Consider the following 23,965-nt stretch of genomic DNA (forward strand, 5'->3'; position numbering starts at 1 on the left):
TCTATTCCATAAAACCACACTAAATTCCAACAACTTTTGAAGAATTTCATTAAATAAATATCTTGATTTAGATGGGTTTTTTTTCTTAGACGAGGGAAAACATAGTATTAAGAGGAAAGATGCTCATGAATGGAAAACAAGGAACTAAGGTCTGTAAGAAAGAAAACTTTGGGGTCAAATTTTGACATATGACTTCGAAATCTAGCCAAGAGCGCTGTAAGAATATCCCAAATGTTGCCTAATATGAACCATATGATGAATGAAATCCCACCAAAGGCACTGCGACAATGAACCTACTAATGGGACAATTTCAACAACCAGCAACCAATGTTGAACAAAGAACTGTTGTAGGCTGCTTCACGTGTCTGCGTAAGAGTCTTCAATTACTGGTCGAACCACTAATGGTGTCCTCACTAAATGTATAAAATCTGTCCAAACTAAATTTCCAAAGCAATATCTTCCCTGAACTCTTAGCTTTGAGCAAAATCTTACGTTGAACTTGTGCTTGTTTGTCTTAATGTTGAACACCAAAATTGGTGGCTCAACGCTTACATGTATCCCAGGAGGGGCATGAATGCAAGAAATGTAGGTAGAATATACTGGACCCACATTTGTAACTTCTCTTGAAACAGTTAAGCAACTCTTTAGCTCTGGAATTGAAATAGATTGTAGATTGAGATTTAAGAGGAAGTCGGCTTTTTGGTTGCACAAAGTTTTTGTCCCAATCATCTTGCTGATTTCATATTCGCCATAGCCCATAGAGCAAAGGAAATTGGCATAATCTAATGTTTGTATTTCATAAATAAGACCAGGATTTACGGCTTTGTTAGGTTGAACAAATCCACCCCCGAAGTCAAAATGGTCAGCCAACTTACGTGGAAATCCCTCAGATATAGCACTTTGACCGTATGCATCGTTGAATGAGGCTGAGAGAAAAAAAAAAAAAGAGTGAGAGATCATCACTTGTATGATATTTTGTATGGTGTTACATATGCAACAAATTGTCTAGGCTACAAAAAATGTTATTGTTTCAATTTTTTTTTTACCTGTTTTGACCATTGCAGACTTGACTGCAGCAGGGCTCCAATTAGGATAAATAGCTTTTAATAGAGCAACAATGCTTGATATGTGGGGAGCAGCCATGGAAGTTCCCGACCGAATGTAGTAATCAACATGTGGGAAGTATACAGGGGACCAAGCAGCCAAAATATTAACTCCAGGTGCTGCAATGTCAGGCTAAATAGACATTCAAACATATTAGTCATGACTACTAATACATGAACCAATTTTTTTTTTTTGGCAAAAGAATGTTGGAACCTTTAAAACAGTAGGAGTGATGGAACTAGGTCCTCGACTAGAGAAATATGCAACTTCTGGGGAAATTTGTTGCCCCACAGTTGTCTTTGTGGAACTAATCTTGACTTTAGGATCCCTGAAGTATAGACAATACATTAAGAGATGGGTGACATTATATTCCTCAACTAAGAAACCTATGCCATTACTATATATATATATATTGAAATTGCATTTTCTAGTGCTAAAGAATAATAGTGTTCTCATAGCAACATATGCATACGTATAACTTACAATTTTTATATCATACAAACATGAGAGAGAGAGAGAGAGAGATAGCTTCAGATTAGGAAGGAAATGGGATATAATTAAACACGAGGGTGTTTTTGAATTATTATATTTGGGGCTTTTGTCATTTAATGATTTTTTTGGTGATTTTCCCAAGCTAGGAATCAAATGCCCACATATTCAAATTGGTATAGGGATGTCCACACATAAAATGTGTCATGGCAATACATATAAGAAGTAAGAACGGGATCTCCGTGTGTGAAATGCATCTTGGGTTAACCCTGTTGTGTAACATGGGCTCAAGTCTAGGATTTCGTGTCAATCTAATTTTGAAAAATGGGTTTGAGCTTCAAGTTTGGGGTTGATCCAGTTCAGATCCTAAATTGAATTTGAGTTCAGGTGATTCTGCAAAACTAAACAACCTGGATTATTCACTTGAAAGTGACGCTTCATTCCACAGTTGAACAAATGATTTTTAGACCACTCAGTTCCTACCTTCAAGATACTGCAAACCCCTCTACCCAATCTCAATCACAACCAGTAGAATTTAGAAATCATTTAATCCATGTATTTCAAATGCCTACAGCGTTCCATCACGAACTTAACTAAATAAAACTAGTACAATTTGATCATACATTTGGCCCTTTAACATTAAGACTGATTCAATCAATTTGTAATCAAACATATTGCCGCATTCACTCATCCAAATATTAGCATGTTTGCAGAGTTAAACCCAATTTACCTTGGCTAGAATGAAACTCAAGGGTATAGAGACTAAGGGAAGTATCTTTTTAGGGATCTTTGCAACTCCTAACTAAGCCGATACAAACACAATGTAGCAGCTCATCCCCATTTCAAATAAATTTAGGTTTTTAGTGTTTTAAATTGAAAGGCTGAATTAGGAAAGCCCTAATCACAAGCCAATCCCATTTTTTGTGCAAATTAATAATCAGCCAACTGCTTGGGCGTTTTTAGATTTATTTGTTTGTTTATTTTAGATAACGGGTATAATAGATTGAAGCGCCAATTTTAATTGTCGCAAATTAGTCAATTACATTCTAGATTCGAAAATTTCCCTATGATTTCATGCAACCAAACTTAGTAAAAGATACTATTGAAATCAAATAAAAAAGCTAAATGAGATGGTGTTGTGTTGATAAGATTACCTAGTTGTCTCCATGTATTGAAGCAGAGATGTTCCTACTTGTAAGTCCACCCGAATAGCGGGGATTTCTATCAATGGAAAAACTTCTTTTCTTGGAGTTTGAACAAGTATGAGACCAGCTGCATTAGCTCTAAGCACTGATCTGTATGCAGCGAAGGGTAATAAATTTCGAGAATTTGGTTGCATACAGAGGACCACCTTTCCCCTTGCTAATGTGGCATTTAGCGTCCCCCATTGGCAACTTCTGTTAAATATATAATAGAAATTCGGATGCATATTTCTCAAATGATGGAATTAGGGTTCATATAACATTGCATGTTGAAAATAAGAAAATGCAGTGATGTATTACTGTGCATCATTTCTATTTGCAAAAACAGATGCGATTTCTCTTCCATATACAATAGGATGGAATTCCTCCATATCATTCCATGGATATAAAGCTTGGCCCTATATATATATAAAAAAAAAAAAACAAGAAGATTAATTCCAAGAATTAAAAAATCGAAAAATGGTATGTTTATCCAAATTTTGTCGATAGTATGTTACAGTCGCATGTAACCTTAGAATAAAATTTGTTATGAAATTATTTAGACACTAATCTTAAACTTGATGAGCTCAAAAATCGATAGACATCTTAGAAAACTGAGAACGGCATGAATTCTAAAATTGAATTGAACTTCAATCACAAGCAGAGTCATTAGATGTTTACTTGAGCTATAATGTTCCCAATGAAAGTAAAAAGGTCTCTTGGATTTGAGAACACAAATAAAAATCTCTTGGCTCTCTCTTTTTCAGGAGAGCAACATTTTGGAGGTAGAGTTGAGAAGGAGGGACAATGACGCGAGGATTAAATACTTAATTTGTAATTTTTTTCTTTAAAAAATTTCAATGATCAAAAACATTTTTAAATGCTTAAAATAGCATAAATTTAACCAAGTTCGATGAATTAGTCAATGAGCTAAGCGATTAGCCTATTGTTTGCAGCTTGTTCTAATCTGTTGTAATCAATAGTGGAGATACGATGAGATTCTTTTTCAATTAAAAATAAAAGTTAAAAAATTGTAGGGCTAAAAATTGATGCAGAACTCAATGGATTTAGTTTAAATTCGATAGTTTCAATTTGACTTAAAGGATCCTAAATGTTACATATATTTTTTATTCAATTATATGTTTAAATATTCTTAGATTGTATAGCTTTTTAAATATATATATATATATATATATATATTTATATATTTATATTATTCTAATAAATAAACTAATGCAAACAAATTCTCCCAACAATTATATAATACGTAAAATATACATGAATTCTTCTCATGCTTTTGTTCTTTGTTCTATACTCCTATTGTTTTATTGCAATTAGTAGTTAAATCTAGTGTTTTGTCACATATTATACTTTCTTGACAATATAAACCTAACTCAAGTTTTTATTGCTCAAAGGAAAAGTAGTACCACAATGGTTTTGTTGTTTGCTAAGGTATCTCGAGAAGGAAAAGCTCTGTCGATGGTGCTTGCAGCAACCGTTGTGATCCATGGAAAATTATTTAGTACTGTTTCAGGATCAGGACCCAAGTTCCCACCAGAGCATACTACAGAAATTCCATTAGCCATGGCATGGAAGGAACCTATGGAAATAGGATTGTAAAAACTGAATACTCTTTTTGATTTTATTGAATGTATCAAGAAGCGAACTAGAAATTACAATCAAGAAGAAAACCAAGAAGTGAACCAGAAAAACTACAATCGTATTTTCTGAAATTCATACCAGCATATTATATACACTAGCTGGTAAAAATAAAACAGAAAACAAAACAGATTCCCATTCCTTTTGGAGGGAAAAATAGTTACAAGATTAATTTACAGCTACCCATGGTTACAAGGATTATATCACAACCTCATCTCCTCAAGCCACGTATTAGCAAAAATTCATCACTAATATTCTGTTCTTGTATCACATTTTTTCCTTTCTCTGCACTGATATTTCCAGCATCTTTCATTGTACTGATATCTCCAGCATCAGTTTTCATCTTGTCAAATTTAACAACCCCCCTCAAGAGCAAGGCTCTTCTTGCTGGATCATCCATGATATATTCTGGATATTCAATTTGATGAGTAAAAATATTAATTAATCCCAGCTTCTTAACCATTCCAACATAGTTATCTACACCAAGTGCTTTAGTAAAAATATCTACTATTTGATTCTTGGATGCAACATAAAGGTTTTGATTGTACCATCTAAAACTCTGTTTCTAACAATGTGACAATCTGCTTCTATGTGCTTTGATCTCTCATGAAACACTGGATTTGCAGCAATGTGCAATGCTGCCTGGTTATCATAGTAAAGTAAAACTGATTTCTTATGCTTCACTTGCAAATCTTTTAATAAAAATAAAATCCAGGTTACTTCACAAGTAGTGCTTGCCATGGATCTATATTCAGCTTCAGCTGAAGATCTTGACACCATTGATTGTTTCTTTGATCTCCATGATATCAAGGCATTTCCAAGAAAAACACAATATCCAGTAAGAGATCTTCTTGTATCTGGACATCCTGCCCAATCAGCATCACAATATGCTTTTAATTGTAAATCTGAATCACTAGGAAAAAAAATCCCTTGTCCAGGTGTTCCTTTAATATATTGCAAGACTCTTGTTGCAGCTTGCATATGAGGAACTCTTGGCATAGCTAAAAACTGACTTAACCTGCTCACGGCATATGTGATATCAAGTCTACTGAGTGTCAAATACATCAATTTACCTATGAGCCTTCTATACTTGCTTGAATCTGATAGAAGCTCACCACTGTCCTTTGATAGCTTCAATTGTTGTTCCATTGGAGATTTGGCAGGCTTACAACCCATCATGCCTGTTTCTTTTAAAATTTCTAAAGCAAACTTTCTTTGGTTTAAGCTTACTCCCTTCTTGCTTCGAGCAATTTCAAGTCCTAAGAAGAACTTAAGTGAACCAAGATCCTTTATTCCAAATTTATCATCCAGAACAGATTTCAAAGTTGCTACACAAGTGGGATCATTTCCTGTGATTACCATATCATCCATATAGACCAATAAAGCTGTGAACAAAGAACCTTTAGCATGAATAAAGAGAGAATTATCAGCAGTAGACTGCACAAAACCAAGTTGCTGAATAATATTTGATAGTTTCGTATACCATTGCCTTGAAGCTTGTCTCAAACCATAAAGAGATTTAAGTAGCTTACAAACAACAAGAGGAGCTGAATGTGAGGAAGAAGAAACAACTGAAGTCCCCCCCTTGCTATGAAAACCAGGAGGCAATGACATGTACACTTCTTCATTTAAATCTCCATGTAAAAATGCATTATTAATGTCTAATTGGTGAATAGGCCAACATCTAGCAGCCGCCAAAGCAAGAAGAACTCGAACAGTGACTGTTTTAGCAACAGGGGAGAATGTCTCAAGAAAATCAATGCCTTCCCTTTGTGTGTACCCCTTAGCCACAAGTCTTGCCTTATATCTGTCCACTGTTCCATCAGCATTCAATTTAATTTTATACACCCACTTACACCCAATAGGAGTTTTACCAGGAGGTAAAGTTGTCAACTCCCAAGTATGATTATGTTCAAGAGCTTGAATTTCTTTGTCCATTGCAACTCTCCAAAGAGGATCTTTAATAGCTTGAAAGAATGCTTGTGGCTCTTGAGGTGATGTGCTAACTGTCAACAAATATAACTGATAACAAGGCTCCAGATGTGAATAAATGAGCCCATCAGCCACATCATAAGGTGCACCAGAAGGATGAGAAATAGCATGAGTAGTAGCACAAGCATAATCCTGTAAGTAAACTGGTTTAGTGGATTGTCGAGATGATCTTCTGAGAGGTGCTGATGGTAATTCATGAACTGATGGAGAAGTAGATTCTGATGTGACTGAAATAGGAACTGTAGGAATAGTAGGATTAGAAATTGTCGGAAATGAATTTTAATGGAGAGGAGAAACCTGAACTGAAATAGGATCATGAACAAACTCTGAACAAGCAATAAACTCATCTTGTATATTAAGAGGAGTGACAAAAAATCTATTACCTGAGCTGGAAGATGCAAGGTCATCAACTTCAGGAATTGAAGTAAATGGATCTGAAATTTGGGCTTTGCCATCAACAAAAGGAAATATGTGTTCATAAAAAACCACATTTCTAGATATGAAAACTGCATTTGTACATAAGTCTAAAACCTTGTAACCTTTAATGCCAAAAGGATAACCTAGAAAGACACACCTCCTTGCTCTTACTGCAAATTTGGATCTATTATGTGCAAGAGTAGATGCATAACAAAGACAACCAAAAATTTTTAAATGATCATAGGAAGGAAGCTGCCATAAAGAATCTCATAAGGAGTTTTGTGAGAAAGAGGCGCACTAGGAATTCTATTAATCAGATATACAGCAGTTAACACACAATGTCCCCAAAGATGTAAAGGTAAATGAGAATGAAACATGAGTGACCTTGCTACATTTAAAATATGTTGATGTTTCCTTTCTACAATTGCATTTTGCTAAGGGGTTTCAACACAGCTTAAATGATGTAAAATTCCTTTTTTAGCAAAAAAAATCACTCATGATAAATTCAGTTCCATGATCAGTTCTAATAATTTTTACTTTCCTAGAAAATTGAGTTTCAACCATAGTACAGAATTGTTCTAATATGGACTGAGTTTGTGATTTGTGTTTCAACAAATAAACCCATGTACATCTAGAGCAATCATCCACTATAGTGAGAAAATATCTGCAAGAGTCAATGGTGGATACAGAAAATGGACCCCACAAATCGCAATGAATTAAATCAAAACAGTTCTTGGAAATATGTAAACTTTCATTAAATGGTAATCTTTTCTGTTTGGCAAGAGGACAAACATCACAAAAGAAATCTTCATTTGAATCACCAATCTGTACATTATTTGACTTGAGTAAATTCAACTTAGCATTTGATGGATGCCCCAACCTCAAATGCCATATATGTGGCTGAATTTTATTAGTAGCAGAAGAAACAGCTGAAACAGAAGAAGAAACTGACTTGCTATCTTCCAGTAGGTATAGACCATTACTCTCTTTACCCTGACCAAGTGTGCTCCAATGAGCAAGGTCTTGGATGAAACACAAGTTACCAAAGAAAATAAGGCAACACTGAATAGATTTAGCAAGTTGACTAACTGATATGAGATTAAAACTGAATGATGGAACACAAAGAACATTATATAAGGTGAGGTTTTCATTAATTTTAACATTCCCAACATGTGTGACTAAGGCTACCTCACCGTTTGGCAAATTCACATGAGAATTCAATGTAGCAATTATAGTGCTGAAACAAGACACAAAATGTACCATATGATCAGTAGCACCTGTGTCTAGAACCCACTTAGCAGATTCAAAACAGGTTCTATTAACCAGTTTGGCTGAAAAAATGGAATGAGATAAATTTGGACTGAAGGAAAAATTAGAAACAATACCAGACATGGTTTCAATATAATTGTCAAGAGTTTGAGGATAAGATGTAATGGCTGACACATCAACAGTAGCAGTAACACCAGCCGAAGAACACATATCAGTACCTCCAGAAACCAAACTAGTCAATCCATTACTAGTACTCACATTGGCTGCAAGATGATTTTTACCAGAATTACATCCAGCATTGAGGAATGTCAATAATTTCTCACACTGAGTTTTAGAAATAGGACATTGAATCGAAACATTCTCAGGTGCTGTTCCAGAATTGTAGATAACCTGATTAGCACTTGGTCTTCCTTTCGGTTTATATCCTGGAGGATAACCATGTAACTTGTAACATTTATTAATTGTATGTCCAAGCATATTGCAGTGAGTGCATAAAAGTCTCTCTCTTTTATTATTTCCTTTGTTCCAAGTAGAATTACCATAGTTACTTCCCTTCAAATTTACATACATTGCCACTGAATCAGGCTTTGCAGTGTAAAATCTTCCATGTACTACATTCTTGTGAGACTCTTCTTGAAGAACCAAAGCATAAATTTTGCTAATCGAAGGAAAAGGCTCTTGCATTAGAATTTGAGTCCTTCTATTCTCAAAATTCTCATTCAAACCCATCAAAAATCTCATAGCATAAGTCTTGTTGTGAGAAACATTTAAAGCTTTGATGGCTCCACATGTACACTCTGGTAATGGCTCTAAATTTAGCAGCTGATCCCATAGTTTCTTGAATCTTGTATAATACTCAGTAACTATCATCTGGTTTTGAGAAATAGCAGAAATCTCCTTCTGAAGATTGTAAATCTTGGGACCACTACCCTGTGAAAAAAGTTTTTGTAATTCAAGCCAGATTTCTCTGGCAGTTTGGCAGTACATTATGCTACTCGAGACATCAACATGCATGGAATTGATCATCCATGAAATCACCATTGTGTTGCAGCTTAACCAATCTTCATAAAAAGGAGATTCTGGACTTGGCTCCGCAATTTTGCCATTAATGAAACCTATCTTCCTTTTTGCAGTGAGAGCTAATATCATAACCCTTGACCAAGAGTGATAATTCTTCATTCCAAGCAGTGGTTGTGTAACCAAGATATTACCTGGATTTTCATTTGAATTGAGAAAATACAGATTTGAAGAACTGGTCTCAGTGGTCGATGGAGTAATACAATTTGTTGGATCATTTGATTCGGAGGATGCCATGAATGATGCTCCAGAACTTGATTGAAAATACAAGCAGAAAAATGAAAAGAAAATTAGTTAGGAAATCATTGATTCTAAGCTAGCCCAAGCTCTGAATCGATTCTCTGATACCATGTAAAAACTGAATACTCTTTCTGATTTTATTGAATGTATCAAGAAGAGAACTAGAAATTACAATCAAGAAGAAAACCAAGAAGTGAACCAGAAAAACTACAATCGTATTTTCTGAAATTCATACCAGCATATTATATACACTAGCTGGTAAAAATAAAACAGAAAACAAAACAGATTCCCATTCCTTTTGGAGGGAAAAATAGTTACAAGATTAATTTACAGCTACCCATGGTTACAAGGATTATATCACAGCCTCATCTCCTCAAGCCACGTATTAGCAAAAATTCATCACTGATATTCTGTTCTTGTATCACATTTTTGCCTTTCTCTGCACTGATATTTCCAGCATCTTTCATTGTACTGATATCTCCGGCATCAGTTTTCATCTTGTCAAATTTAACAAGGATCCTCAAATAATGCAAGATATGGGGGTGAAGGACCAATTGATACTGAAAGCACTTCCACTCCATCATGAATAGCATCATCAAATGCAGAAAGGACATCTGTTGCGGTGCAAATACCGGCAGGATACCAACAAGCTTTGTAGATAGCTAAACAAGCTAATGGGGCACCTCCTCTTGCTATTCCTTGAGCGAGCCCTATAAAACTTGCGTCATGCACAGGAGCGCCAGCCGCAATTGAAGCTAGATGGCTGCCATGGCCTGCGGCATCTCGAGCAGATATAAATTCTCCTCCATCACTTGTGTTTAACTTTCCATTCTTAGCTTCATATCCTTTACTATACCAGCGTGCACCAATAATTTTTCTACAGATGGGGTCCTTAACATGATATTAGTGGATTCCATAGCAAGAAAGAAAAATGATGAACATAAGGAGGAGCTCATAGTTTTTGACAGTTGAATACATATGAGAAGCCTTTAAGAGCAATCTTGGTGCATTCAGCAACAATTTGCAAGATATTTTTCAAGTAACGGGGTTACAAATTAAAATAGTCAAGACTAAAGGAAAGAAGGCGAGTAAAGGAGAAAATGTGATAAATTAACTTATTACAATTCGAGGCATTGAATCCCTCTCCTTCTTGGCATGTCCCTTTCCAATGGGATGGGATAAATCCCATGTTCTCATCTTTAAAGCTTTCGGACTCGGGCCATATTCCTACAAAATAACATTTACCATTCATAGTTGTCAAATCATCATCATCATACATTGCACATGCATCATTTTTAGTACTAACCACTATCCATGATGCCAATAATTATCCTTGAACCATTGTGGCAGTATTCCATCAACTACTTGGGACTTTACTTGTAAAAAGTTCCAACTTCTAGTCACGTGCAAAGAATGAATTCTATTAGGAAATACACGAACAACTCCAGGAGAACCTGCATTATTTTTTTTTTTGGATTACGCACCGGGTTTCCAAAACATACAAATGTATAGGTTTAAAAAGAATTATTTATAGTTGTGGCACCAAAATTTAGAGCACCTGCAATGTACTTCGCTTGAGATTCTGTTAAAATGGCAGCAAACCCCAAAAATGCATACTTGTAATGGTACAGGATTGATTCTCTCGCACTTCTTTCACTATCAAATAAAAAAATCAAAGGATTACTTTCTTTTCATCAATAACTTGTTTGGATAAAATTTATAAATTTTTTTATTATTTATGCTGTTGCTTTCAAGAATTACAATCACTACAAAAATTTATAGACTTGAACAAAGCTTGATTGATCCCAAATGGCTTATGCACGAAAGCTAGAAACATGAAAATATCATCTAGCTGTCTGTGATGACTTATTCTTTATATATAGAATCTAGAATTATTATCACAATAAGATGCACACTTGATCTAGCAATTGGTAACTTTGTATCAAAATCTATTTGTAACTAAGCCCCTTCAAAATTTTAAGATTAAGCTAGATTTGTATTAAGATGTTTTGTGATCTGCCATTTAAGTTGGCCTCTTGGAAATCAAAGTTGTTGAATCTTATAGGTAGATTGTTGTTGACTCAATTTATTTCTGCTATGCCTCTTTATGTTATGCAAATCTATTGGCTCCTTCATTTATTTTTAATTTTGTAGACCAAATTGTTAGGGCTTTTATTTGATCTCCTCGAAATTCAAGAGAGGGATCCATCTGCTCAATTAGGATTTAGTAATTAAGATCTTCAATAACTAATGTTGCTATTGCTTGGAGAGTCGATCCCATGCAACGAGTGGGTTCAAGATTCTGAAATGCTTTGACCGAGTCACGAATTCGATACTACGTGATATAAAACCTAGTGTACTATATAGACTGATAATGAGTTACTTTTAAAGTAATGAAGTTGTTACTAACCTATTTATTTTAGGTGCAATTAGAACACCTATTTAATATACTACTAGTTCATTAGTCACTTAAGTCCGTCTGCATCACTAGGTTTGGATTCGGAAGTACAGTTATGCAAAGGGAAGGTATTAGCACCTCTTCACACTAGTCCAACAGATGGTACCTGATTAGCCTAAGATTACATTCAAAATTGACCTATCAAGACTTCCATTCCTCTATTTATTAAATTTATTTGGCCTTTAAATATTGAATAGTCCTGCAAAAGAAAGAAACTATTTTCACCTCAAGACTTTAATAGCATGCTAAGGATACAACTTTCAGCTTTACTTTTAAGGATTATTTATTCAAGATTTTCCTTTGTTTCTTTTAAAAGGTGCTCATTTTCAATAAGACTTATATGAAACAAAGATTTCCTACCTTCAAACCTCAAAGGCATGCAAAGACATAGCCCTTGAGCTTTAATAGAAAATTCATTAAGGTTTTTCGGTCAATTAATATTACAACAAGACAAGCAATGGTAATGAAAAACACTAAACATATTCACAACATGCAATTAAAATCACAACATAATATATATATGCAAGGTGTGCACCATAATCCAAATATTCTCAAAGAATCACTAAAGATAAAGTGATAAGGTTAGAATCTCCGCCCCTCAGGAGACAATTTAAGATCAAAATCTTTATTTTTAATTTTCCTCATAGGGGAAGTGCACACATGCACACATGCATGCGCCTACGTGTGCACATAAAAGAAAAGGCAAAACATGCATTCACGCGACAAATGGGACACACATAAACAAACCACATAAGAAAAATCATTGAAATTGATCAAAATTGAATAAGAATGGTCCCAAATTTTTTTTATATATTTTTTTCTATTTTTAAAAAATTTTTCTACAATTTTTAAAGAATTTTCCTCATTTTTATTTATTTTTTTAATTTTAAAAATTTTGTCTCCTAAGTCAAAAATGGCTCAAGGAACTTTCATTTAATTTTCTCTGATTTTTTAATCAAAATTTCTCCATTTTTTTAATTAAAAAATGAATTTATTAAAATAAATAATAAAATTAAAAAATTGGCGGTTCAGAGGGGTCAAATTGGTTTGAACGAGGTCAATGCGTCAACTAGAGTTGACCAAAGTCAAACCGGGGCGACTTGGGGAGGCAGAGGCGAGAAAAGGGAGTTTTTTTCCCTTTTTATCCCTTTTTTTAAATATATTAAATAATACCCTTTCTGGGAAAAATATTTCCCGGAATAACTCTGACGTAATCTCGCTACTTGGAGTAGCGAGATTTGCTACATGTCATTCCCACAAAAAAATATTATTTAATATATTTTTTTAAAAAAATGATAAATCGGGAAATAAATTATTATACGTAATAAATCGGGAAATAAATTATTTTAATATATTTTTTTAAAAAATAATAAATCAGGAAATAAATTCTTATATGTAATAAATCTATGATAAATTTACTTCCTGATTTATCATTTTTTTTTAAAGTATATTAAAAAAATTTATTACATAATAAATTGAAAATTTGAACTTTATTTAAATTACCAATTTTAATTGTACCTGAAATTAATATATATATATATATATATATATATATGGACACAACAAAAAAAATTACTTTAATATTTATTCAATATAAGATTTTTTATCAATATCAATATCAATTAAGAAAAATACTTATTATTAATATATTTTTTAAAAAGTAACTGGTTATTCAGCAACTATTTTTATTGTACATTAATTGTTATATATTATAGGATTTTTACCCTAGCACTAAAAATCAAGTTTTTTAAAAATAATAATTAATTAAATTATTTAAATTAAGTTTTATTTTTATTATGATATTTTATTTTTATTTTTTTAATTGTTTTTAATTACGATTTTAATTTTTATTGGATACAAAAAAGAACATGCATTCAATTTATCTTTTTAATTTGTCTTGTTTTAAAAATATTAATTGAATTAATTGAATTTTTAATTTTTAATTTCCTAGAATTTTTTATTTTTTATTTATTTTTTTCATAACTTTTAAGAGTGAAACGATCCCTCAGATTATGTGAAAAGTTGTTTAATTTTGAAATAAAATGAGAATTTTTATGAAGCGCGCTAATGAGTTTATTCATACATCCACATTATTCTTTTTTAGAGAATATGCAAGTTCAAAGTTTATTCAAAAAATTAGTTTAAAATTTCAGACTCATTAAAATGCATATACTAAAAAGGTAATTTCTTCTCAAAATAATACTTTCATCAATAAATATTAATTTTAAAAGCAAAAGAGACTAGCCCTTTTGAGATTTGGCATGGACAAACCACTTGAGATTATAAAATTTTCAAAATTTTCATGTGAGATTCGGCAAATATACATCGATTTGCCATAATATTTTAGAAAAATTTCACCAATCTATATTAACATTTGATTTTTATAACATCTTTATCTCCTCTTGCTTGCCTTTTTTCCCTATTTTAAATAAAGTTCAAAATTTTAATTTATTATGCAATAAATTCTTTTAATATAATTTTTTAAAAAATGATAAATCGGGAAGTAATTTATCATTTATTATTGTAATAGTGATAAATCGATTTATTACGTATGACACTAGCTTGACGTCACCACGTGTCAGCCATCTGTGCTAACATACAACAAAACAAGAGCGGCTCAAATTTATTTTCTATTTTTTTAAAACTTCAAAGGACACATGTCAAGTGACACTAGCTTGACGTCACCACACACGTGGCAACATTTGAATGGGGGGCGGTGGCTGAGACAGGAATCGCTGAAGTGGTGCGATCTTGACCGTTCAGAGAGAACACACCTGGAACGGTTAGATTGGAATAAATAGTATTGCAGTTTTGGTATACTAGTAGTGCAAGCAATTCTTGATACTTGTTCAGAGGGAGTTAAAAGATGAAACCTTCCAAGTGCATTGACCAGAATCTCATGGTGTGAATCTTCAGTCATTTGGGGCGTATTGTCCATTGCGGCTCCCATATACACGATATAAGCCCACAATTGAGGAAAAAAAAAAAAAAACACACACACACACACACACACACACACGTAATGCAAAGCTATTATAAACCCATGTACGTAACTCACATAGCTTGCTTGAGCTGAAAAGGAGCATTGTTCCCAGGCAAGAAGCAGAAAAACAATGCACACTATTTCCAGCGAGGCCATTGGCTTCATATATTCTAATGTATGCTTGTAGAATTCAAGCAATCTCATATATATATATAGACATGTTGGGGAGACAGCAGCATGCCCATCGTTTGAGCACAATTTCCCATGACTGAAGTTTTTTATAGTTTTTCATTTCAGCTTATTCGCCAGCTTAAAATATGTTTCTTCATCATAACTAGATCTAAAAACCCTTTTTACCAATTCCAATCATGTTCTGATGTCTGCATAAACTTCTCCTTAGAAAGGGCAATCAATCACGATTCTTAAAAGAAGTTAAACTGATTTTCCATGTCCCATTTTACCCAAGGAAAATTCTCTCCTAGGCAGTAGGCACACGCATGTAAGTCGCTGTGGCATCAGTGCTCATACTCCTACACAACACATGGCTATATAATGTGTGCGTAAATAAAGGCGCCTGCATTGTACACGTTAGCATTTGCAATATCCACATCAGGAGGCACTAGTAGGGGCAGACCTCCCTCTCCCTTCTAAGTCCTAATATTTTTCTCTGTATTGGCTATGTAATTTTGGCCTTAATTTGCTTCAGTTGCCTTAAAAAAAAAAAAAAATCCTATAAATAGCCTCCTTTTCTTTCCTAAATGGTGGAAAATAAAATTCAAAAACAAAATAGTTGGTAATTTATTAGAATTATTTTATTTTTTTATTTTTCACATTGAAAAAGTATAAAAGTAACTACATTATTCACTATATGCAAGGTCTTACTTCATATTGTTGACCTAGTTGGTCATATTCCGATTTTGACAATGACAAATACATTTGGTACTAATGTTTGTATTGAGACTTGCATGCAAGTTCACTTTATGCGTGTATTCGAACAGAAAGTCATATCATGATTGAAGAAATTGTGTTGTAATTGTAGTTATTTTCATTTTCTTCATTTTGGGATGTAATTTAATTATGGACTGTACCTCATTATGGCTTGTAATAAGTTGCATTATGCATGATAGGTAGGTATGCTCAAAACGACCTTAGTTGGACTTTAGGTTCCTGCACATAGTGCACTAAGTCACCAATATCACATAATTTATCAAGGGAATTAACTAGAGTATAATTAGACTGAAAGGGCCAAATTTTGTGAGTGGTCAGGCGACCGAACCTAGCAATTCTAAATGCCTTGGTCGACCGAACCATAGACCGGTCAATAAGTTGACCTATGTTCGGCAAATCGAATCAAAATGAACACATCTTCCACGATCGACCGAACCTGTGTCAAGTCTCTTTTCACCAACCCGGGCGCCCGAACATTACGTTCATTTCACCCTCGGGCACCCAAAATGCAGTCTTTTGGAAAATCGTCTCGGTTCAGCAAACCGAACTATTATTCAAACGCCCTAACCATAAAAGAACATTTTTGCACTGTGTCTGTTCGGGCACTCGAAACTCTCGGATTGTTTTTATTTTTACCGAGATTAAAGAGGGGTAAACAGGGCTAATTTTCTTAATTGGTTTTCAAACAAAATTAATAATACCCTATATGTCCCCAACAGTCATAATTTGCCCCTTGCCTATACATACTAGCTCATTTGCAAAAATTAGTAAGGATTAGCAAAAATCATTAAGGCTAAATTCTCTCAAAATTCCAAAATTCTATTTTAGCCTATACTACTCCCATACACTCAAAAGATTCATTTTTTTTTTTTTACTATCCAAGAGTTGTGAGTGTGCTTAGAGTTTTGTGCTTTATTCTCGTTAGCTTAAAACTCTCATTTGTTGTGCTTATGATTGATTTTATTATTGAGAGTAAAGCTTAAAATTCTCCCACTGATTTTATTTAATAGATCTTGTGTGGGAAGGCTTAGAGGCTTATGGTTCTTGCATTGTTATTGTAAGTTACCTTAGCCCGTATTTTTGTGTGCAAAAATTGTTTTCAAGTTTGCATTCAAACATCTCTTGTGCTAAGATTATTAAGAACATATTATTGAGCTTATTTGAATCATCTTGCTAGCATCTTTTGAAACCCTAAACTGATATTGTGATATTCAATACTGTGTTTCAAAACTTGCTTAGATATACACTCTAGATCCTGATTGCTTATTTATATTTTATTGAGTGTTTAGCACACATTATTAAGCACTGAGCATATTTTCTATCATTTGTGTTTGCGTTATTATTTGAGCTATATTGTGGTACATATATACTTGTGAATAAGCATATTTATGTGTATACAAAAGTTCATATACATTTGTTGTATTCCAAGCGTGGGCCTGAAGAGGGAGACTAGCCCTATGGAATAGTCTCAAATTGGTTTAGATCCAGTTAGGAAAGCTAAGTGCACCATCCTAGTAATGTGTAGGTTGAGGTCAGCCCTGCTAATTGACCTAATCCACCCGTTAAGTGAGCCGTAGTGGAATTTTTATGCTGGTGAGCCAAGGCGGGAACATAGGCACAGTTGGTCGAACCCCGATAATATATCTAGTGTTGATTTTATTTTCCGCAATTTACTTTTTACACCTGTATGTTTATGTTTATCGTTTAAATATTTGATTGGGATTGTGAATACATAGAAAGACCCTATGTAACGACCTGCTTATCTTATATTTTTTTTTCATAATAATATCCCATATATAATCCTGACAAATCATAATCAACCTGATAAATCATAATCCACCTGGACCCAAGGGTGCTAGGAGTATACCTGGTATACAATACTAATACCTAAGTAGGGGGAAACGTAAAATCATATACATATCAAATTACCAATTAACACAATACCAAAGTTACTACAACCGTCATATGAATACACACAACACAAAACACCCAAAAGAGTACTAGGGTCGCCACTTAAAAATCCTTCTAACCCTAGCAAAAGACTTACCCTTCAGATAGGGTAGAACAATCGAACTCCAGCACTGCGGAGCTTTATCTGCTCTCTTATTTGGGGCTCCTGAAATATTTATATAACTGGGATGAGACGCCTCTTAGTAAGGGAAATAAACTAATACCAGTGTGTGACAATATGATTATTTTCGTGTCATACATATAACAGTACAAAAATCACACTTGATAAAACTATTTGTATCATATCTCGGAAAATATATTTAATCATAACATGGTATAACATACTAAATTTCTATACGTATAAATCATCTCATATAATTGTACATAGAAAACACCCTAGATGGATAGTTGGCTGGTGTTGTGTCTTACCCCCACATGACTAGGTTGTGCAGCCTGAAGGCGGGAGTTAACAATGGTTGGCCAACCATGCTGGATCAACATAAGTCTGTAAGTATGATGGGTCTGCCCTTATTTTTCCAGACACCAGAGGGATGCCTGCGCTACAATAAACCACATCGACTGCCGATCTCCCACTACCCCGTACGACAAGCGGTAGCACTAACATAAACATGATCGTGATCAAATAGCTACGGTACCATACTTCGTGCAAGCTTAAACCAAGCTAACCAGGTTTTGATAACATAAAACATATTTCCAAATAATGATACGTGGTTATTTCATAATCATATCTGTCATGTTAATATTTTCGTACATCTTTGTATAATATGTCATATAAAATTTACGGCCCTTGCGCTGGCATTTTGTATTTTGTAAAACACGGCTCGTACGCCAGTTTTGCATATCATAAAAACCTTCTACCCTTTGCGCTGGTATTTCATATAAAAGTTTGGCCCTTACGCCGACATATCATGTAGAATCCTCGGTCCTTACGCTGACATATTATATAAAATTCCTTAGTCTAAAAAATCCGGTACCATTTAACATTTTCCTAAAAGTAGTAATAGCATACTTATTTTGTAAACATAATATTTCCTTATCATAATTTCCATGGTAAATATTACTCATGCCACACAAAAGAGATAATAATCTTAATTCTGATATTATACATGAAATCCATATTTCTAATCAATAGCATTATTTTCAACATAATTCTACAGTATACATATTTATCTAAAATTAAATGTTGTAAAATAATAAATACATTTTCATGAAATCCTAGCTTAGTTTATCCCCTTACCTGATTTCTGAAAAGCCCCTACAATATCTAGTCTTACACCCGCAGGGTTCCCCATTCAACACCCTGAAAGCAACATCTCCCTGAACAAAATTTTGGTATTTCTTCGACTACTATATTTTCTACAACTGTAGGAAAGGCAAATACTAAATAAAAAGTCTTACCTTGAATTTGGGATTGAGTCCAAGTCAGTCCCACCAACAATCCACTCCAGTAGACTGGAGAGAAACTTCCCAGGAGTGTCGTGGCAGCCCCAGATCGTCGATTAGACGAAGAATGGACCTAGAATCTTAGAAAGAATGGAGAGGGGACAAATAGGAGAGAGAAAGAGAAAGAGAGAGTGATTCTTCGCATAATTTCTACAGAAAAATCTAGTTTAAGCTATTTATACACCTGTACTTGTCGAAGAGCCACGTCCCTTCGTCGACAAGGCCACGAAGGAAGTTCGTCGATGAATGCTCATTCCTCGTTGACGAAATTTAGAGCTGAAAATAGCCTCTCGGTAACTTCTCGTCAACGAGACACGTGTCCCTGTCAACAATCCCCTCAAGCGTGTTCGTCGACGAACATGTTGTGTTCATCGACAAGACCCTATTTGAATTCCAAATTAAGTTTATTTTCTCTCCTCCTCCTATTATTTAATTATTATAATTTCTTCGGATCTCTACATTCTCCCCTCCTTATAAAATTTGGTCCTTGAAATTTACTATCCATATGATTCATCATCCCCTAGAAACAAACAGTCGACTTATTTTAATACTTACCCTCACTTATGGCGAAGGAGTACCGCGGTTACATTCCGAGTTCTAGGAGATTACATACATATAAAATAAAATTCTCCCAAAACTAAAATACTATTCACTAACTAAACTATTACATATACTAACTAACCTGCAAGAGAAACATTTAATCATTACTTACACTTTTCTGATTACAACTAAACTTCACTGAATAAATGTGGATATTTCTGCCTTATCTGTTCCTCGAGCTCCCAAGATGCTTCTTCTATTGCATGATTTCTCCACAGGACTTTCACTAGATGAATCTTCTTATTACGTAATTCCTGCTCTTTCCTATCCAGAATCTGTACTGATATCTCCTCATAAACTAGTGAATCACTGAACTCTAATTCACCATAATTGATTACGTGAGAAGGATCTGGGACATATTTCCTCAACATGGATACATGGAATACATCGTGTATCCTGGATAACAAAGGTGGTAAAGCTAACCCGTAGGCAACCGGCCCACTTTCTCTAAAATCTCAAACAGGCCAATGAACCTAGGGCTAAGTTTACCATTTTTCCCAAATCTCATAACCCCTTTTAACGGAGCTATTTTCAAAAACATATGAGTGTCAATATCAAACTCCAATCTCCTGCGGCGGGTATCAATATAACTCTTCTGTTGGCTTTGAGCTGCACTGATTTTGTCTCCGATGAGCCAAACTTTATCATAGGTCTGTTGCACTAGCTCTGGCCCCACAACACGCCGCTCACCCATCTCATCCCAATATAAAGGAGAACGACATCTCCCCTCATAAAGTGCCTCAAACAGTGTCATGCCAATGCTGGCTTGATAACTGTTATTATATGCAAACTCCATCAGTGGCATGAACTGAGTCCAACTACCCCCAAAGTCCAACACGCACGCTCGAAGCATATCTTCTAATATATAAATTTTCCTCTCAGTATGCCCGTCTGAATAAGGATGGAACGTAGTGCTGAAAGATAACTGAGACCCTAAAGCCTCCTGCAACCTTCTCCAAAATCGTGACGTGAAACGCATGTCTCGATCTGACACTATAGACACTAGCACACCAGGAGAATGGACTATCTCCTAAATATAAATCTCAGCCAGTCTGCTAATGGAGTAGCTGATATTGATAGGAAGGAAATGGGCCATCTTAGTCAAATGATCTACAATCACCCAAATGGCATTCTAGCCATGCAATGCGTACGGCAACCCTAGAACAAAATCTATAGATATATGATCCCATTTCCACTCTAGGATAAAAAGTGGCTGAAATTGGCCTATCAACCTCTGATGCTTAGCTTTTACTTGCTGGCACATTAAACATTATGCTACATGCTCGGCAATCTCCTTCTTCATACCACTCCACCAATAAGACTCTCGCAAATCCCTATACATTTTCGTGCTGTCAGGATGAACTGTGTATAAAGATTTGTGAGTCTCTTCTAAGATGATCTTCCTGATATCAGCATTAGTAGGAACACATAATCTAGAGCGGAATTGTAAAGCTCCATTATCTACAATACAAAATTCCTCTCCCTGACTATTTTGTACTCTGACCATTACCTTTTCTAATTCCGGATCCTCCTTCTGAGTAGCTTTAATCCTTTCCTACAGAGTAGGCTACACCACTAAACTGGAAAAACATACCTGAGGATCACCCTCAACCAGCTTTATGTCGAGTCTCTCAAGATCCATCATGATTGGATACTGAATCTCCATAGCTGCCAGCACTGGTCTCACAGACTTCCGACTCAGTGCATCAGCTATCACGTTTGCTTTTCCTAGGTGGTAACTAATAGTACAATCAAAATCTTTAATAAGATCCAACCACCTTCTCTACCTCATGTTCAATTCCTTCTAAGTGAAAAAGTACTTTAAACTTTTATGGTCGGAGAAGATTTCGCACCATTCGCCATACAGGTAATATCTCCAAATCTTTAATGCATATACTACTGCAGCCAATTCAAGATCATGGGTAGGATAGTTCTTTTCATACTCTTTCAACTGCCTAGAAGCATACGCTACCACCTTACCATGCTGCATCAATACATAACCAAGTCCCTTCAAGGACGCATCACTGTAGATAACATAACCCTCATCCCCTGACGGGATGATCAACACTGGTGATGTGACAAACCTTTGCTTCAATTCCTGAAAACTCTACTCATAGTTGTCGTCCTATTCAAACCTAACATTCTTCCTAGTTAGTCGCGTCATAGGCCATGATAATGCTGAGAATCCCTTAACAAAACGTCGATAATACCCAACTAGCCCCAAGAAACTCCTGATTTCCTGGATGTTTCTCGATTTAGCCTAATTTACTACCGCGTCAATTTTACTAGGATACAAAGAAATTCCATCCCCTGAGATGACATACCCCAAAAACACAACCTTCTCGAGCCAGAATTCACATTTGTTGAACTTGGCATACAACTTCTTTTCTCTGAGCATCTGTAAGACCTGCCTTAAATGCGTCTCATGTTCCTCATAACTCCTTAAATAGACCAGTACATCATCAATAAAAATAACAACAAACTGGTCCAAATATTGGTGGAAAATTCTTTTCATCAAATCCATGAATATTGTAGGAGCATTGGTCAGACCAAACGACATAACGAGGAATTTATAATGCCCATATATGGTCCTGAAAGTTGTCTTCGAGACGTCTTCTGCTTTCACTTTCACTTGATGATAGCCTGATCTGAGGTTAATATTAGAATACACCCATGTACCCTGGAGCTGGTCAAATAAATCATCTATACAGGGTAGAAGATACTTATTCTTGATTGTCTCCTTATTAATTTCCCTAAAATCTATACACATCCTCATGGACCCATCTTTATTCTTCACAAATAATATTGGAGCTCCCCACGGAGATACACTAGGCCGTATAAAACCTTTATCAACCAAATCTTGCAACTAATTCTTTAATTCTACCAATTCTGTTGGCATCATTCGGTAAGGTGCTTTAGAGATCGACGTTGTACTTGGAAGCAGATCAATAGGAAAATCTACCTTCCGATCAGGTAGCAAGCCTGGTAACTGATCTGGAAAAATATCTGTAAACTCCTTTACTACTAGTGTACTAGTGAGCTTCAATTCATTCCCTGAAATTTCCTTCACAAAAGCCACGAATCCTTGATAACTACTCAGAAGCAATCTCCTCGCCTGAATAGCTGAAACTAACTAAGGTGGGGATTGCATATAAACCTAAATTTTGATCTTCCCGAGGGTTTGAAAATTACTTCTTTCAAACGACAGTCTATGCTCGTGTAATTGGTTGCCAACCAGTCCATACCAAAAATTACATCGAACCCGTGCATATCAAATACTATCAAATCAACTGGTAAGACTTTCCCCTCAATATCAATTGGACAGCCTCAGAGCACTCTGCTACACCTTACTACAGACCTTATCGGTGTAGTGACTAAAAGTTCGGTGTTTAACAACTGTGTTTCCGAACCACATAATCTAATACACTCTATAGACACAAATGAATATATGGCTCTTGAATCAAACAACACAATAACTTTAAATGAAAACATCTTAATCATACCTGTCACCACATCGCTAGCTATCTCAGCATCCCCAGGCGTCAAAGCATAGACCCTCATTAGAGCTACATTCCTATGCTGGCCTCCACGGGGCGCTTGATAGCCTCCCCGATATGGTCTGGGAGTGGGAGCGGTATCTAGTCGTGTAGGGCAGTGTTGCACCAAATGGCCTTGTCTACCGCAGTGATAGCAAACAACTCTTCCCACTCGACACTCTCCCTAGTGTTTCTTCCCACGAGTCTGACAGATAGGAAAATTCTACACCGCTTGAACCTCACGACCTCCAGTCTCCTGCCTCTGTACTCTGCCATAGTTTCCTCTCCTCCACTGACCTTGCCTAAATCCATGCTGGAAGCTTGAAGGCGAAGATCTCTTCTTCTATCCCTGCTCCTCTGCATCCATGTGCTCACTAGCCTTGGCCAAGGCTGTTCTGTCGACTAGTAAAGTCCTGTATCTTCAGCACTACCACCTGAAGAGAAACTTCCCAGGAGTGTCGTGGCGGTCTCGGATCATCGATCCGGGGAAGATTGGACCCAGAATCTTAGAGAGAAGGGAGAGGGGATGAACATGAGAGAGAGAGAGAGAGAGAGAGAGAGAGTGATTCTTCGCGTAATTTCTGCAGAAAAATTGAGT

The 23,965-nt window shown here is 35.3% G+C and overlaps 1 pseudogene; it reads right to left on the reverse strand.

Annotated features, from left to right (window-relative positions):
• Window positions 1-257: 257 nt before the first annotated feature.
• Window positions 258-23,392, reverse strand: LOC131148355 (subtilisin-like protease SBT3.9; annotated as a pseudogene).
• Window positions 23,393-23,965: the final 573 nt, after the last annotated feature.

Source organism: Malania oleifera, chromosome 2 (genome assembly GCF_029873635.1).
Source record: "Malania oleifera isolate guangnan ecotype guangnan chromosome 2, ASM2987363v1, whole genome shotgun sequence".
Taxonomy (NCBI): domain Eukaryota; kingdom Viridiplantae; phylum Streptophyta; class Magnoliopsida; order Santalales; family Ximeniaceae; genus Malania; species Malania oleifera.